We start from the raw sequence: 16,264 nt of genomic DNA, 5'->3' as shown, positions 1-16,264 counted from the left end.
ATAGAGATAATGATAGTTTATGTACACTAAATAATAATATTGTAATCATCATTTTTGAGAAATCTTTTCACAATATCTAGGCATGGTTGCAAAACATTATTCCTCCATGCTTCGTCAACAACTTCTTTTCTATCTTCTTTGAAAACGTCAGTAGCAATAATATGATGCACCGACCACATTTTCTCATTTATTAATCGTTGAATATTGTAAAGTTGGTTACAAATTAATATACGAGTATTACTCTTGATACTTGAAATTGAAGCTTGAAGAATCATCTTCTTTGATTCATCATCTCCGTTTATATTTTTTTCTTCTCTTAAATAGCTAGCCATTTCAGGCACACTAATGGACCGCCGTATTCCTTTGTTGTAATCTCCATCTAGATTGAAAATATGCCGCACCTGATCCACCAGCCCTGCATGCAACATAAATTTAAGAATAGTTTTATTTAGTTGAACATATATTTGAAAACCAAAAGTGTTATTAAGAAAACTATATAAGGAAAAGTTTTAGTTAGAGTCATTATTATATTTTGATTCATTTATAAAATAATTACAAAAACTACCTAGCATTGACCATTTCATCAACCCTCGTGTCAACTATACGGTTCAAGACTGATTGCTCTACATCAATCCAAATAAAGCAACTGTCATACTTATATTTGAACCTGAACACAGGGTCTTCCCCAAGTTTTTCAATATACAAATTTGACCGTCCAACAATAATTGGAACACATTGAGTTTTCAAAATATTTTCTATGTAGACAATGGACTTCAGACAGAAATCTTCGGCCGTGAAGTCGGAATATGGCTCAATTTCACCAAAAGAATTGTGAAACAAAATAACTATCAATTAATATTCACATTAAAATAAACTAATCACAAAAAATATCTTTTCCGAATATGTATACCTAGCAAATAGTGTCGTACACCTTGTTTTTCAGCGTGTGTGATCTTGTTGGTCACGATATCAAGTCCTTGATAGACTTGAATTTTGTCTGAGTTGATTATTTCTCCTCGAAAATGGGTGGCAAGGTCCACAGGGAGACGAGATTTTCCCGTTCCTGTTTGCTCCCATTATAAACACCACTTTCTTCTTGTTGAACTTGTTGTTGTTGATGATGAAAGTATTCATTTTAGCTACACATAAAATAAAATCAAAACAATAATTAGTTTAAAATAGTAAATAATCTCATTAAAACCACTCATGTATACACTCATACATTAAAAATATTATAAATATAAAGTTAATAAGTAGAAACCTTGCTTGAGATGTAATAAACTATGTAAAAGAATATATTTTTCTTGAAGGGGGTTATGAAATAGATTACACTGAGCATTTATAGTAAATTGTATTTGTGGACTTATTAATTGGCATACCATATTTAGAAATACTGATATCTTTTAGGATATGATCAATGACTTTTGAAAAATCTATACATATGTCAACTGAAAATTTTGGTAATGACAAGTAAATAATTTTAGGATAAACTTATCAAATGTACATTGTTTGGAGATCGCCTATAACTGGACATTTATAGTAAATATGTGATTATGAACTTATGAATTGGTATATACCAAATTTAGAAATAAATCATATCTTTTAGGATAAGAATAATTCTTGGAAAATACCTACAGTTACGTCAGCTTGAATTTGGGTGATTAGGCTTAAATAATTTTAGGATGAAGTTTCTAGATGCACATTGTTATGAGATCACATACAAGATTGACGAAAATATGGATTTCAAAAGGCTTGTAAAAAGAACTCAATAATATTTCTGACGGAATACATTCAAGTGATAATGCGTCAATTCATACACTATTTAACAACACGTCATAAGTTCTAAGTCTAATTCAATTAGAAGGGAAGGAACAATTATCAATAAGTATTTCAATTACAATTATAAATATTTACTTGTGCAACATGTAATAATAGATAAATGTTTTATTGAACGAAGCTTCCATCATAGTTATTGAATTAGGTAGAATATATTTCCTTAAATGATCCATACCGAAATATTGCAAATTTATTATTTTCTCTTCTTTGTGTATGTAACAATTTTAAATTTGGAGTTAAGAATTTTATTATTTCAAATTCTTTAAGGTTAGAATCTTCCCAAAAATTTATAGTCATTTATTTTTTCACTCTATTACTTTGACATTATGAATGATCTCATGTAGTTGTGTAAGGATGTATTTATATTAATATATATTACATATCAAAGACTTGGACTTGGGGCATGGGCTTGGATCAAACCTTGGAATAAATATTTTTATAAAGCTTAAATATTTGCTCTAAAAATAAAAATGTTTTTACAGGCAAGAATAGTATATATATCTGTAGTTCGATACAAACTGTACATAATAGGTCAAAAATTAAAGTGACCAAGAGATAAAATAACACATGATAGAGATAATGATAGTTTATGTACACTTAATAATAATATTGTAATCATCATTTTTGAAATTTTTTTTCACAATATCTAGGCATGGTTGAAGAACAGTATTCCTCTATGCTTCGTCAACAACTTCTTTTCTATTTTCTTTGAAAACGTCAGTAGCAATAATATGATGCACCGACCACATTTTCTCATTTATTAATCGTTGAATCTTGTAAAGTTGGTTAGAAATTAGTAAACGAGTATTACGTTTGATACTTGAAAAGTCATCTTCTTTGATTCATCCTCTCCGTCTATATTTTTTTCTTCTCTTAAATAGCTGGCCATTTCAGGCACACAAATGGACCATCGGATTCTTTTGCTGTAATTTGCATCTGGAATGAAAATTTGCCGCACCTCATCCACCAGCCCTGCATGCAACATATATTTAAGAATAGTTTTATTTAGTAGAACATATATTTGAAAACCAAAAGTGTTATTATGAAAACTATATAAGAAAAGTTTTAGTTAGAGTCATTATTATATTTTGATTCATATATAAAATAACTACAAAAACTACCTGCATTGACCACTTCAGCAACCCTCCTGTCAACTCTACGGTTCAAGACTGATTGCTCTACATCAATCCAAATAAAGCCACTGTCATACTTATATTTGAACATGAACACAGGGTCTTCCACAAGTTTTTCAATATACGAATATGACCCTCCAACAATAATTGGAACACATTGAGTCTTCAAAATATTTTCTATGTAGACAATGGACTTCAGACAGAAATCTTTGTCGGTGAAGTCGAAATCTGGGTCAATTTCACCTAAAAGTTTTTGAAACAAATTAACTGTCAATTCATATTCACATTAAAATAAACTAATCACAAAAAATGTCTTTTTCGAATATGAATACCTAGCAAATAGTGTCGTACTCCTTGTTTCTCAGCGTGTGTGATCTTGTTGTTCACGATATCAAGTTCCTTACAGACTTGCATTTTGTCCTAGTTGATTATTTCTCCTTGAAAATGGGTGGCAAGATCCACAGAGATACGAGATTTTCCCGTTCCTGTATCTTCCATTATAAACACCACTTTCTTGTTGTTGAACTTGTTGTTGTTGTTGATGAAAGTATTCATTTTAGCTACACATAAAATAAAATCATAACAATAATTAGTTTTAAATAGTAAATAAATCTCATGAAAACCACTCATGCATACACTCATACATTAAAAATCTTATAAATATAAAGTTAATAAGTAGAAACCTTGCTTGAGATGTAATAAACTATGTAAAAGAATAGATTTTTCTTTATTGGGATTATGAAAGAGATTGCACTGAGCATTTATAGTAAAATGTATTTGTGGAGTTATTAATTGGCTTACCATATTCAGAAATACTGATAACTTTTAGGACAAGATCACTGACTTTTGAAAAATCTATACGTATGTCAACTGGAATTTTGGAAATGACAAGTAAATAATTTTAGGATAAAAGTTATCAAAATGTACATTGTTTGGAGATCGCATATAATTGGGCATTTAAAGTAAAATTGTGATTATGAACTTATGAATTGGTATATAACAAATTTAAAATAAATCATATCTTTTAGGATAAGAATAATTCTTGAAAAATACCTACAGATACGTCAGCTTGAATTTGGGTGATTAGGCTTAAATAATTTTAGGATGAAGTTTCTAGATGCACATTGTTATGAGATCACATACAAGATTGACGAAAATATGGATTTCAAAAGGCTTGTAAAAAGAACTCAATAATAATTTCTGACAGAATACATTCAAGTGATAATGCGTCAATTCATACACTATTTAACAACACATCATAAGTTCTAAGTCTAATTCAATTAGAAGGGAAGGAACAATTATCATTAAGTATTTCAATTACAATTATTTATATTTACTTGTGCAGCATGTAATAATAGACAAATGTTTTATTGAACGAAGCTTCCATCATAGTGATTGAATTAGGTAGAATATATTTCCTTAAATGATCCATACCGATATATTGCAAATTTATTATTTTCTCTTCTTTGTGTATGTAACAATTTTAAATTTGGAGTTAAGAATTTTATTCTTTCAAATTCTTTAAGGTTAGAATCTTCCCAAAAATTTATAGTCATTTATTTTTTCACTCTATTACTTTGACATTAAGAATGATCTCATGTAATTGTGTAAGTATGTATTTATATTAATATATATTACATATCAAATACTTGCACTTGGGGCATGGGCTTGGATCAGACCTCGAAATAAATAATTTTATAAAGCTTAAATATTTTCCCTAAAAATAACAATGTTTTTACAGGCAAGAATAGTATATATATATGTAGTTCGATACATACTGTACATAATAGGTCAAAAATTAAAGTGAGCAAAATATAAAATAACACATGATAGAGATAATGATAGTTTATGTACACTCAATAATAATATTGTAATCATTATTTTTTGAGAAATTTTTTCACAATATCTAGGCATGGTTGCAGAACAGTATTCCTCCATGCTTCGTCAACAACTTCTTTTCTATCTTCTTTGAAAACATCAGTTGCAATAATATGATGCACCGACCACATTTTCTCATTTATTAATCGTTGAATCTTGTAAAGTTGGTTACAAATTAATAAACGAGTATTACGTTTGATACTTGAAATAGAAGCTTGAAGAATCATCTTCTTTGATTCATCATCTCCGTCTATATTTTTTTCTTCTTTTAAATAGCTGGCCATTTCAGGCACACAAATGGACCATCGGATTCCTTTGCTGTAATCTACATCTGGAATGAAAATTTGCCGCACCTCATCCACCAGTCCTGCATGCAACATAAATTTAAGAATAGTTTTATTTTGTAGAACATATATTTGAAAACCAAAAGTGTTATTATTAAAACTATATAAGAAAAGTTTTAGTTAGAGTCATTATTATATTTTGATTAATATTTAAAATAACTACAAAAACTACCTGCATTGACCATTTCATCAACCCTCTTGTCAACTCTTCGGTTCAAGACTGATTGCTCTACATCAATCCAAATAAAGCAACTGCCATACTTATATTTGAACATGAACACAGGCTCTTCCACAAGTTTTTCAATATACGAATATGACCCTCCAACAATAATTGGAACACATTGAGTCTTCAAAATATTTTCTATTTAGACAATGGACTTCAGACAAAAATCTTCGGCGGTGAAGTCGGAATCTGGCTCAATTTCACCTAAATTTTTTTGAAACAAAATAACTTTCAATTAATATTCACATTAAAATAAACTAATCACAAAAAAATGTCTTTTTCGAATATGAACACCTAGCAAATAGTGTCGTACTCCTTGTTTCTCAGTGTGTGTGATCTTGTTGGTCACGATATCAAGTCCCTTATAGACTTGCATTTTGTCCGAGTTGATTATTTCTCCTCGAAAATGGGTGCCAAGGTCCACAGAGAGACGAGATTTTCCTGTTTCTGTTGCTCCCATTATAAACACCACTTTCTTCTTGTTGAACTTGTTGTTGTTGTTGATGAAAGTATTCATTTTAGCTACACATAAAATAAAATCATAACAATAATTAGTTTAAAATAGTAAATAATCTCATGAAAACCACTCATGCATACACTCATACATTAAAAAATCTTATAAATATAAAGTTAATAAGTAGAAACCTTGCTTGAGATGTAATAAACTATGTAAAAGAATAGATTTTTCTTTATTGGGATTATGAAAGAGATTGCACTGAGCATTTATAGTAAAATGTATTTGTGGAGTTTATTAATTGGCTTACCATATTCAGAAATACTGATAACTTTTAGGATAAGATCACTGACTTTTGAAAAATCTATACATATGCCAACTGTAATTTTGGGAATGACAAGTAAATAATTTTAGGATAAAGTTATCAAATGTACATTGTTTGGAGATCGCATATAATTGGACATTTAAAGTAAAAATGTGATTATGAACTTATGAATTGGTATATACCAAATTTAAAAATAAATCATATTTTATAGGATACGAATAATTCTTGAAAAAAAACTACAGATACGTCAGCTTGAATTTGGGTGATTAGGCCTAAATAATTTTAGAATGAAGTTTCTAGATGCACATTGTTATGAGATCACATACAAGATTGACGAAAATATGGATTTCAAAAGGATTGTAAAAAGAACTCAATAATATTTCTGAAGGAATACATTCAAGTGATAATGCGTCAATTCATACACTATTTAACAACACGTCATAAGTGCTAAGTCTAATTCAATTAGAAAGGAAGGAACAATTATCGATAACTATTTCAATTACAATTATTTATATTTACTTGTGCAACATGTAATAATAGATAAATGTTTTATTGAATGAAGCTTCCATCATCGTGATGAATTAGGCAGAATGTATTTTCTTAAATGATCCTTACCGATAGATTGCAAATTTATCATTTTCTCTTCTTTGTCTCTGTAACACTTTTAAATTTGGAGTTAAGAATTTTATTCTTTCAAATTCTTTAAGGTTAGAATCTTCCCAAAGATTTATAGTCATTTATTTTTTCAATCTATTACCTTGAAATTAAGAATGATCTCATGTAGTTGTGTCAGTATGTATTTATAATAATATATATTAAATATCAAAGACTTGGACTTGGACTTGGGCCACGGGCTTGGATCGGACCTTAAAATAAATATTTTTATAAAGCTTAAATATTTTCTCTATAAATAACAATGTTTTTACAAGGAAGAATTGTATATATATTTGTAGTTCGATACAAACTGTACAAAATAGGTCAAAAATTTAAAGTGACCAAGAGACAAAATAACTCAAGATAGAGATAATGATAGTTTATGTACACTCAATAATAATTTTGTAATCATCATTTTTTGAGAAATCTTTTCACAATATCTAGGCATGGTAGCAAAACAGTATTCCTCCGTGCTTCGTCAACAACTTCTTTTTCTATCTTCTTTGAAAACGTCAGTAGCAATAATATGATACACCGACCACATTTTATCAGTTATTAACCGTTGAATCTTACCAAGTTGGTTACAAAATAATATATGAGTATTACGCTTGATACTTTAAATTGAAGATTGAAGAATCATCTTCTTTGAATCATCATATCCGTATATATTTTTTTCTTCTCTTAAATAGCTGGCCAATTCAGGGACACCAATGGACCGTCGGATTCCTTTAGTGTAATCTGCATCTGGAATGAAAATTTGCCGCACCTCATCCACCAGCCCTGCATGCAACATAAATTTAAGAATAGTTTTATTTTGTTGAACATATATTTGAAAACCAAAAGTGTTATTAAGGAAACTATATAAGAAAAGTTTTAGTTAGAGTCATTATTATATTTTGATTCATATATAAAATAACTACAAAAACTACCTGCATTGACCATTTCATCAATCCTCCTGTCAACTCTACGGTTTAAGAATGATTGCTCTACATCAATCAAAATAAATCAACTGTCATACTTATATTTGAACATGAACACAGGGTCTTCCCCAAGTTTCTGAATATATGAATTTGACCCTCCAACAATAATTAGAACACATTGAGTCTTCAAAATATTTTCTCTGTAGACAATGAATTTCAGACAGAAATCTTCGGACGTGAAGTAGGAATCTGGCTCAATTTCACCTAAAAAATTGTGAAACAAAATAACTGTCAATTAATATTCACATTAAAATAAACTAATCATAAAAAATTTCTTTTACGAATATGTATACCTAGCAAATATTGTCGTACACCTTGTTTCTCAGCGTGTGTGATCTTGTTGGTCATGATATCAAGTCCCTTATAGACTTGTATTTTGTCCGAGTTGATTATTTCTCCTCGAAAATGGATGGCATGGTCAACAGAGAGACGAGATTTTCCCGTTCCTGTTGCTCCCATTATGAACACCACTTCCTGCTTGTTGAACTTGTTGTTGTTGTTGATGAAAGTATTCATTTTAGCTACACATATATTAAAATCATAACAATAATTAGTTTTAAATAGTAAATAATCTCATGAAAACCACTCATGCATACACTCATACATTAAAAATCATATAAATATAAAGTTAATAAGTAGTAAACCTTGCTTGAGATGTAATAAACTATGTAAAAGAATAGATTTTTCTTGATGGGGTTTATTAAATAAGATTGCACTGAGCATTTATAGTAAAATGTATTTGTGGACTTATTAATTGGCATACCATAATCAGAAATACTAATATCTTTTAGGATAAGATCAATGACTTTTGAAAAATCTATACATATGTCAATTTATATTTTGGTAATGACAAGTAAATAATTTTAGGATAAAGTTATCAAATATACATTGTTTGGAGATCGCATATAATTGGACATTTATAGTAAAAATGTGATTATGAACTTATGAATTGGTATATACCAAATTTAAAAATAAATCATATCTTTTAAGATAAGAATAATTCTTGAAAAATACCTACAAATACGTCAGCTTGAATTTGGGTGATTAGGCCTAAATAATTTTAGAATGAAGTTTCTAGATGCACATTGTTATGAGATCACATACAAGATTGACGAAAATATGGATTTCAAAAGGATTGTAAAAAGAACTCAATAATATTTCTGAAGGAATACATTCAAGTGATAATGCGTCAATTCATACACTATTTAACAACACGTCATAAATGCTAAGTCTAATTCAATTAGAAGGGAAGGAACAATTATCGATAACTATTTCAATTACAATTATTTATATTTACTTGTGCAGCATGTAATAATAGATAAATGTTTTATTGAATGAAGCTTCCATCATCGTGATTGAATTAGGTAGAATATATTTCCTTAAATGATCCTTACCGATAGATTGCAAATTTATTATTTTCTCTTCTTTGTCTATGTAACAATTTTAAATTTGGAGTTAAGAATGTTATTCTTTAAAATTCATCAAGGTTAGAATCTTTCCAAACATTCTTAGTCATTTATTTTTTCACTCTATTACCTTGACATTAAGAATGATCTCATGTAATTGTGTAAGTAGGTATTTATATTAATATAAATTAAATATCAAAGACTTGGACTTGGACTTGGACTTGGCGCTTGGATCGGACCTTAAAATAAATATTTTTATAAAGCTTAAATATTTGCTCGATAAATAACAATGTTTTTACGGGCAAGAATAGTATATATATATCTGTAGTTTGTTACAAACTGTACAAAATAGGTCAAAAATTAATGTGACCAAGAGACAAAATAGCACAATATAGAGATAATGATAGTTTATGTACACTCAATAATAATTTTCTAATCATCATTTTTGAGAAATGTTTTCACAATATCTAGGCATGGTTGCAAAACAGTATTCCTCCATGCTTCGTCAACAACTTTCTTTTCTATCTTCTTTGAAAACGTCGGTAGCAATAATATGATGCACCGACCACATTTTATCATTTATTAATCGTTCAATCTTGTCAAGTTGGTTACAAATTAATATACGAGTATTACGCTTGATACTTGAAATTGAAGCTTGAAGAATCATCTTCTTTGATTCATCATCTCTGTCTATATTTTTTTTCTTCTCTTAAATAGCTGGCCATTTCAGGGACACCAATGGACCGTCGGATTCCTTTGGTGTAGTCTGCATCTGGAATGAAAATTTGTCGCACCTCATCCACCAGCCCTGCATGCAACATAAATTTAAGAATAGTTTTATTTAGGTTAACATATATTTGAAAACCAAAATTGTTATTAAGGAAACTATATAAGAAAACTTTTAGTTAGAGTCAATATTATATTTTGATTCATATATTAAATAACTACAAAAACTACTTGCATTGACCATTTCATCAACCCTCGTGTCAACTCTACGGTTCAAGACTGATTGCTCTACATCAATCCAATTAAAGCAACTGTCATACTTATATTTGAACATGAACACAGGGTCTTCCACAAAATTTTGAATATACGAATTTGACCCTCCAACAATAATTGGAACACATTGAGTCTTCAAAATATTTTCTATGTAGACAATGGACTTCAGACAGAAATCTTCGGCCGTCAAGTCGGAATCTGGCTCAATTTCACCTAAACAATTATGACACAAAATAACTGTCAATTAATATTCACATTAAAATGAACTAATCACAAAAAATGTCTTTTTTTGAATATGTATACCTACCAAATAGTGTTGTACACCTTGTTTCTTAGCGTGTGTGATCTTGTTGGTCACGATATCAAGTCCCTTATAGACTTCCATTTTGTCCGAGTTGATTATTTCTCCTCGAAAATGGGTGGCATGGTCAACAGAGAGACGGAATTTTCCCGTTCCTGTTGCTCCCTTTATGAACACCACTTTCTTCTTGTTGAACTTGTTGTTGTTGTTGATGAAAGTATTCATTTTAGCTACACATAAAATAAAATCATAACAATAATATTTTAAAATAGTAAATAAACTCATGAAAACCACTCATGCATACACTCATACATTAAAAAATCTTATAAAATATAAAAGTTAATAAGTAGAAACCTTGGTTGAGATGTAATAAACTATGTAAAAGAATAGATTTTTCATTGATGGGGGGTTATGAAAGGGATTGCACTGAGCATTTATAGTAAAATGTATTTGTGGACTTATTAATTGGCATATCATATTCAGAAATATTGATATCTTTTAAGATAAGATCAATAACTTTTGAAAAATCTATAGATATCTCAATTGGAATTTTGGTAATGACATGTAAATAATTTTAGGATAAATTTAGCAAATGTACATTGTTTGGAGATCCCATATAACTGGGCATTTATAGTAAATATGTTATTATGAACTTATGAATTGGTATATACCAAATTTAAAAATAAATCATATCTTTTAGGATAAGAATAATTCTTGAAAAAAACCTACAGATACGCCAGCTTGAATTTGGTTGATTAGGTTTAAACAATTTTAGGATGAAGTTTTTAGATGCACATTGTTTTGAGATCACATACAAGATTGACGAAAATATGGATTTCAAAAGGCTTGTAAAAAGAACTCAATAATATTTCTGAAGGAATACATTCAAGTAATAATGCGTCAATTCATACACTATTTAACAACACGTCATAAGTGCTAAGTCTAATTCAATTAGAAGGGAAGGAACAATTATCAATAACTATTTCAATTACAATTATTTATATTTACTTGTGCAGCATGTAATAATAGATTAATGTTTTATTGAATGAAAGCTTCCATCATCGTGATTGAATTAGGTAGAATATATTTCCTTAAATGATCCTTACCGATAGATTGCAAATTTATTATTTTCTCTTCTTTGACTATGTAACTAATTTTAAATTTGGAGTTAAGAATTTTATTCTTTCAAATTCTTTAAGGTTAGAATCTTCCCAAACATTTATAGTCATTTATTTTTTCACTCTATTACCTTGACATTAAGAATGATCTCATGTAATTGTGTAGGTATGTATTTATATTAATATATATTAAATATCAAATACTTGGACTTGGGGCATGGGCTTGGATCGGACCTTAAAATAAATATTTTTATAAATCTTAAATATTTGCTCTATAAATAACAATGGTTTTACAGGCAAGAGTAGTATATATATCTGTAGTTCGATACAAACTGTACAAAATAGGTCAAAAATTAGAGTGACCAAGAGACAAAATAACACAAGATAGAGATAATGGTAGTTTATGTACACTCAATAATAATATTGTAATCATCATTTTTGAGAAATCTTTTCACAATATCTAAGCATGGTTGCAAAAACAGTATTCCTCCATGCTTCGTCAACAACTTCTTTTCTATCTTCTTTGAAAAACGTCAGTAGCAATAATATGATGCACCGACCACATTTTTCTCATTTATTAATCGTTGAATCTTGTAAACATTGTAAAGAAATCCTTCACTACTAAGCAAGCTCACTTGTAAAAACACACTTAAATGTATTTGCATTTTAGAAACCTAATGGAGCAACTAGATAATTCCGATATCATGGAGAAGCAAAGAGGCAAAAGGTATATTGTTTATTAAATATGCAGAACTAAATTCATATATTCCTGAATATCATAAATATGATTGAATAGGTTTATGCTAGTTATTATGTATTAGAATTATACGAAATCATGCTTTCTAGTTTTGGGGGTGCTGAATTCATATGGTAATTTTGAACTTTTAACTTTGATTGTAATGCTTATTGTAATATTCTTTTGCTAGTTGTTTTAATATGAATATTTTTTTAACATATATTCTAGGTATAATACATCTTGGGTTCTTAGGTACATATATAAATTGTTTTCCATTAATTGTTCTATTAGTTTTATATCGTTTATAGCTTCTGTCCAGTATTGTAAATATTTATAATTCATTTCTTAATCTGAATATTCCATTTCTAAATCATATAATTCTATTCTTTCAGTATCTAGATATAGATCTTGTAAATCTATTTCATACCATGTTTGGTTTTCTAGTTCCATTTAATTAAATATCTTTTTCCATATTATTTCTCTTAATTCGATAATTTTTATATCTTTGAGTACATATAAAATTAATGTTTCGTAGCTTCTTATCATTTCATCATGTATAAATGTATTCATGTTCTTGTTATTCACAGTTTTTATAAATTATTCCTCCCTATCATATCATGACTGAATAGGATTATATTAGATCATTATGAACTAGATTATTCGCTTATCATGTTCTCCTGTCACTATTAGCATCGTACTTTAGCAGATACATTCTTCCTAAACAGCGCCTTAACTGTGTTTACTCCCCTATCACGGCTTCTCTTGCCTTTCTGATTTCAACTTTAGGATGACATAGTTATGAAAGGTTTCTCGCTTTTCCTGTTTGCTAATAAACTAGAAAGCATGATTTTGTATAATTCTAATACATAATAACTAGCATAAACTTATTCAATCATATTTATGATATTCAGGAATATATGAATTTAGTTCTGCATATTTAATAAACAATATACCTTTGCCTCTTGCTTCTCCATGATATCTGAATTATCTAGTTGCTCCATTAGGTTTCTAAAATGCAAATATATTTAAGAGTGTTTTTACAAGTGAGCTTGCTTCGTAGTGAAGGCTTGCTTTACAATGTTTACATCTATGCCTATATATAGGAAAATAAATGACTCCTACTGTTTACACTTGCCTTCTACTATTCACAAATGACTTCTACTATTCATTGGCCTTTACTATTCACACTTTGGCCTTTCAGAAAAGAAAAAGCATTTACTTTACTTTATGTCACTATCTTCTTTTTCTTTACATCTTTTCTTCTTATCTTCGTGTCTCTCTTATCTTCTTGTCTTTATCTTCTTGTCTCTTTGCACCTGTTGATCATTCTAGTTGGACCTCTGGAATTATATTATCTTCGCCATTACATTTTGAACATTTATGATCTGGGTACTTATGTCCTATTAACTTGCAGTACCTAGTTAATAACTCTGCTGAAATAAATCATGTCTTTAGTGCTCGTGTTGTAGGTCATTCTTCTGGTCTAAGTAATGATAAAATCCATCTCTGGACTTCATCCATATCCGCTTTTATTAGCTCTCTTGAATTGGAATAAATCATTAACTGCTCTCTAGAATAATAGCTCCATATAGCATTTCCATTTAAATAATTGTTAGCTAACTCCTGAATGATAGTTGATTTATCAATTATTCTCTTATTAGCATAAAAACTGGGTATCTCAATTTTTTGTATTTCTGCTTGCTGTCCGATATCCTCTAGTATTATCATATCTTTTGTCAAACCTATCTTTACAACTTGGATCGGAGGTTTTATTTCCTCATATAGTATCTCTGCTGGGGCTGTATAGAATTTTATATAAAATAAGTTTCCCTTGGTTACTCTTTTGTATGTGATAAAATGCCTTATGTACTTCTGGCATCCCACTTATTTCTTCTCCATCGTAGGTATATACTGTATTTAATAATCCATAATTGTAACATGTTTTGACTAAATTTGCATTAGTTTTTGGCTGTGCAATCAATTTATTATAACCTTGTAATTTCTGGGTTAGGTAGTCTTGGTTTGGTTCTTTGGTTATAGTGGATCTGGGGTTAAGGTTAAGGTAAGCTTGGATTATATATATATATATATATATATATGTATTTTCTATATAGGTGCGTGAGATATGGTTATATGTTTTCTTATCATGATGTAGGCTGTTTGCATATGTAGAGATTTGTGGTTCTGCGATCAAAAGGTTTCTTGATATTTTTGGGGTAAATGTTTTTTCAAATAACTTGTTCAAATTTATATTATTATGCTGTCTTTCACTAAATTGTTTGCTTGTACCTGCAGTTGTAATTGAACAAATGTTATGGGTTTTAGGGAGTTTCCCAACGTCTCCTTCTATCTCTGGAATTTTTTCGTCTTCCGATTGACATAGCTCTGCATGTTTAGAGTCATGCGACTGTCTTTCAAACTTCAGATTAGTTTTTATCTGTTTGATTTCTTCGCCCATGCTATCTACTTTTGTGCAAAGTGTAGCTATGGTTTTAAGTAATTCTTCCATGGTTGTATCTTTTTTCAGTTTTGCGTTAGCTTTTCTCTTGATAAGTGATCTGCAACAATATTCTTGTCAGTTTTTATCACTTCAATTGTAAATGTAAAATTTAATATATTTAATACTAATCTCCTTATCTCCTTTGTTGTAACTGAATCTTGTACCTTTCTTGTTAGCCACCATTTTACTTGTGTATTATCTGTTCTTATAATAAATTTGTTATATACAACATATGGTTCAAATGCTAACAAACATTTATATACTGAATATAGTTCTTTTCTATTTATTTCCCATTTTATTTCTGTATCAGTAAATGTTCCTGAATAATATCTACAATGATGTTCTATTTTATCTTTATCATACCTGTATTTTAGAACTCCTCCATAACTTTTTTCACTTGCGTTTGATTCTACTATATAAGTGATTTTTTTGTTTACATCTGGAAAGTATAGTTTAGGTAGGTTTTTACATAGTAGTTTTACTTTTTGTATTTGTATTTGGTCTTCTTTATCAAATTGATATTCTATATCTCTTTTTAGTTTTTGTTGTAATGGTTTTAAATTCTCTGCTAATTTTGGTATATATTCTCTTACTTGGTTTACTAATCCTAAAAATGATTGTAATTTCTTTGTTGTATCTAATTGTTCATTTGAGTTAATTATTTTTTGTACTATATGTGTTTACATTTTTATTCCGTTTTTATCTATTTGTATTCCCAAGAATTCTATTTGTTTTTTCATTATGTCTGCTTTCTTTTTACTTAGGCTTATGCCTGAACATTCTACAATATGTACAAATTTCTCTAATAATTTTATATGTTCATCTTGCGTTTTAGAATATAATAGTATATCATCTATATATACTATACAATTTTCTAATTGTTTAGAGTAGTTATCCATAAAGTGTTGGTATCTTCCTGGTGCATTTTATATCCAAATGGTAGTACATTCCATTCGTAAAATCCTTGTGGTACAGTGAATGCTGTTAGTTTTTTAGATTCTTCTTCTAGTTTTAAGTGATAAAATCCTGACTTACAATCAAATTTGCTAAAATAATTATATCCTTGTATTTGTCTTATCTTTAGTATTTTATTTGGTATCGGATAATTATATGTTTTAGTTTTTGCATTTAAATTTCTATAATCAATAACCATTCTGCTTTTTCCTCTTTTTTGTTCACTATGTTTATTTACGATAAATGCCGGGCTTGTGTGCTTACTATTGCTTTCTTGTATATATCCTTTTTCTAGTAATTCATTTATATGTATCTTAAATTCTGTTAAATCATTAAAATTATACTTTAATGGTTTTTGAGTTATTATACTATTATTATCAATTAGCTCAATTTTTACTTTTGTTTTATGTTTCTCCCATCCTT

The 16,264-nt window shown here is 28.9% G+C and overlaps 1 pseudogene; it reads right to left on the bottom strand.

Moving 5' to 3' along the window:
* Positions 1 to 5,119: 5,119 nt before the first annotated feature.
* Positions 5,120 to 5,931, bottom strand: LOC102604352 (adenylate isopentenyltransferase 5, chloroplastic-like; annotated as a pseudogene).
* Positions 5,932 to 16,264: the final 10,333 nt, after the last annotated feature.

The sequence above is a fragment of the Solanum tuberosum genome, unplaced genomic scaffold (assembly GCF_000226075.1).
Source record: "Solanum tuberosum cultivar DM 1-3 516 R44 unplaced genomic scaffold, SolTub_3.0 scf00027, whole genome shotgun sequence".
NCBI lineage: Eukaryota > Viridiplantae > Streptophyta > Magnoliopsida > Solanales > Solanaceae > Solanum > Solanum tuberosum.
The sequence above is the reverse complement of the archived record's forward strand: the minus strand, read 5'-3'. Positions and strand labels throughout refer to the sequence as shown.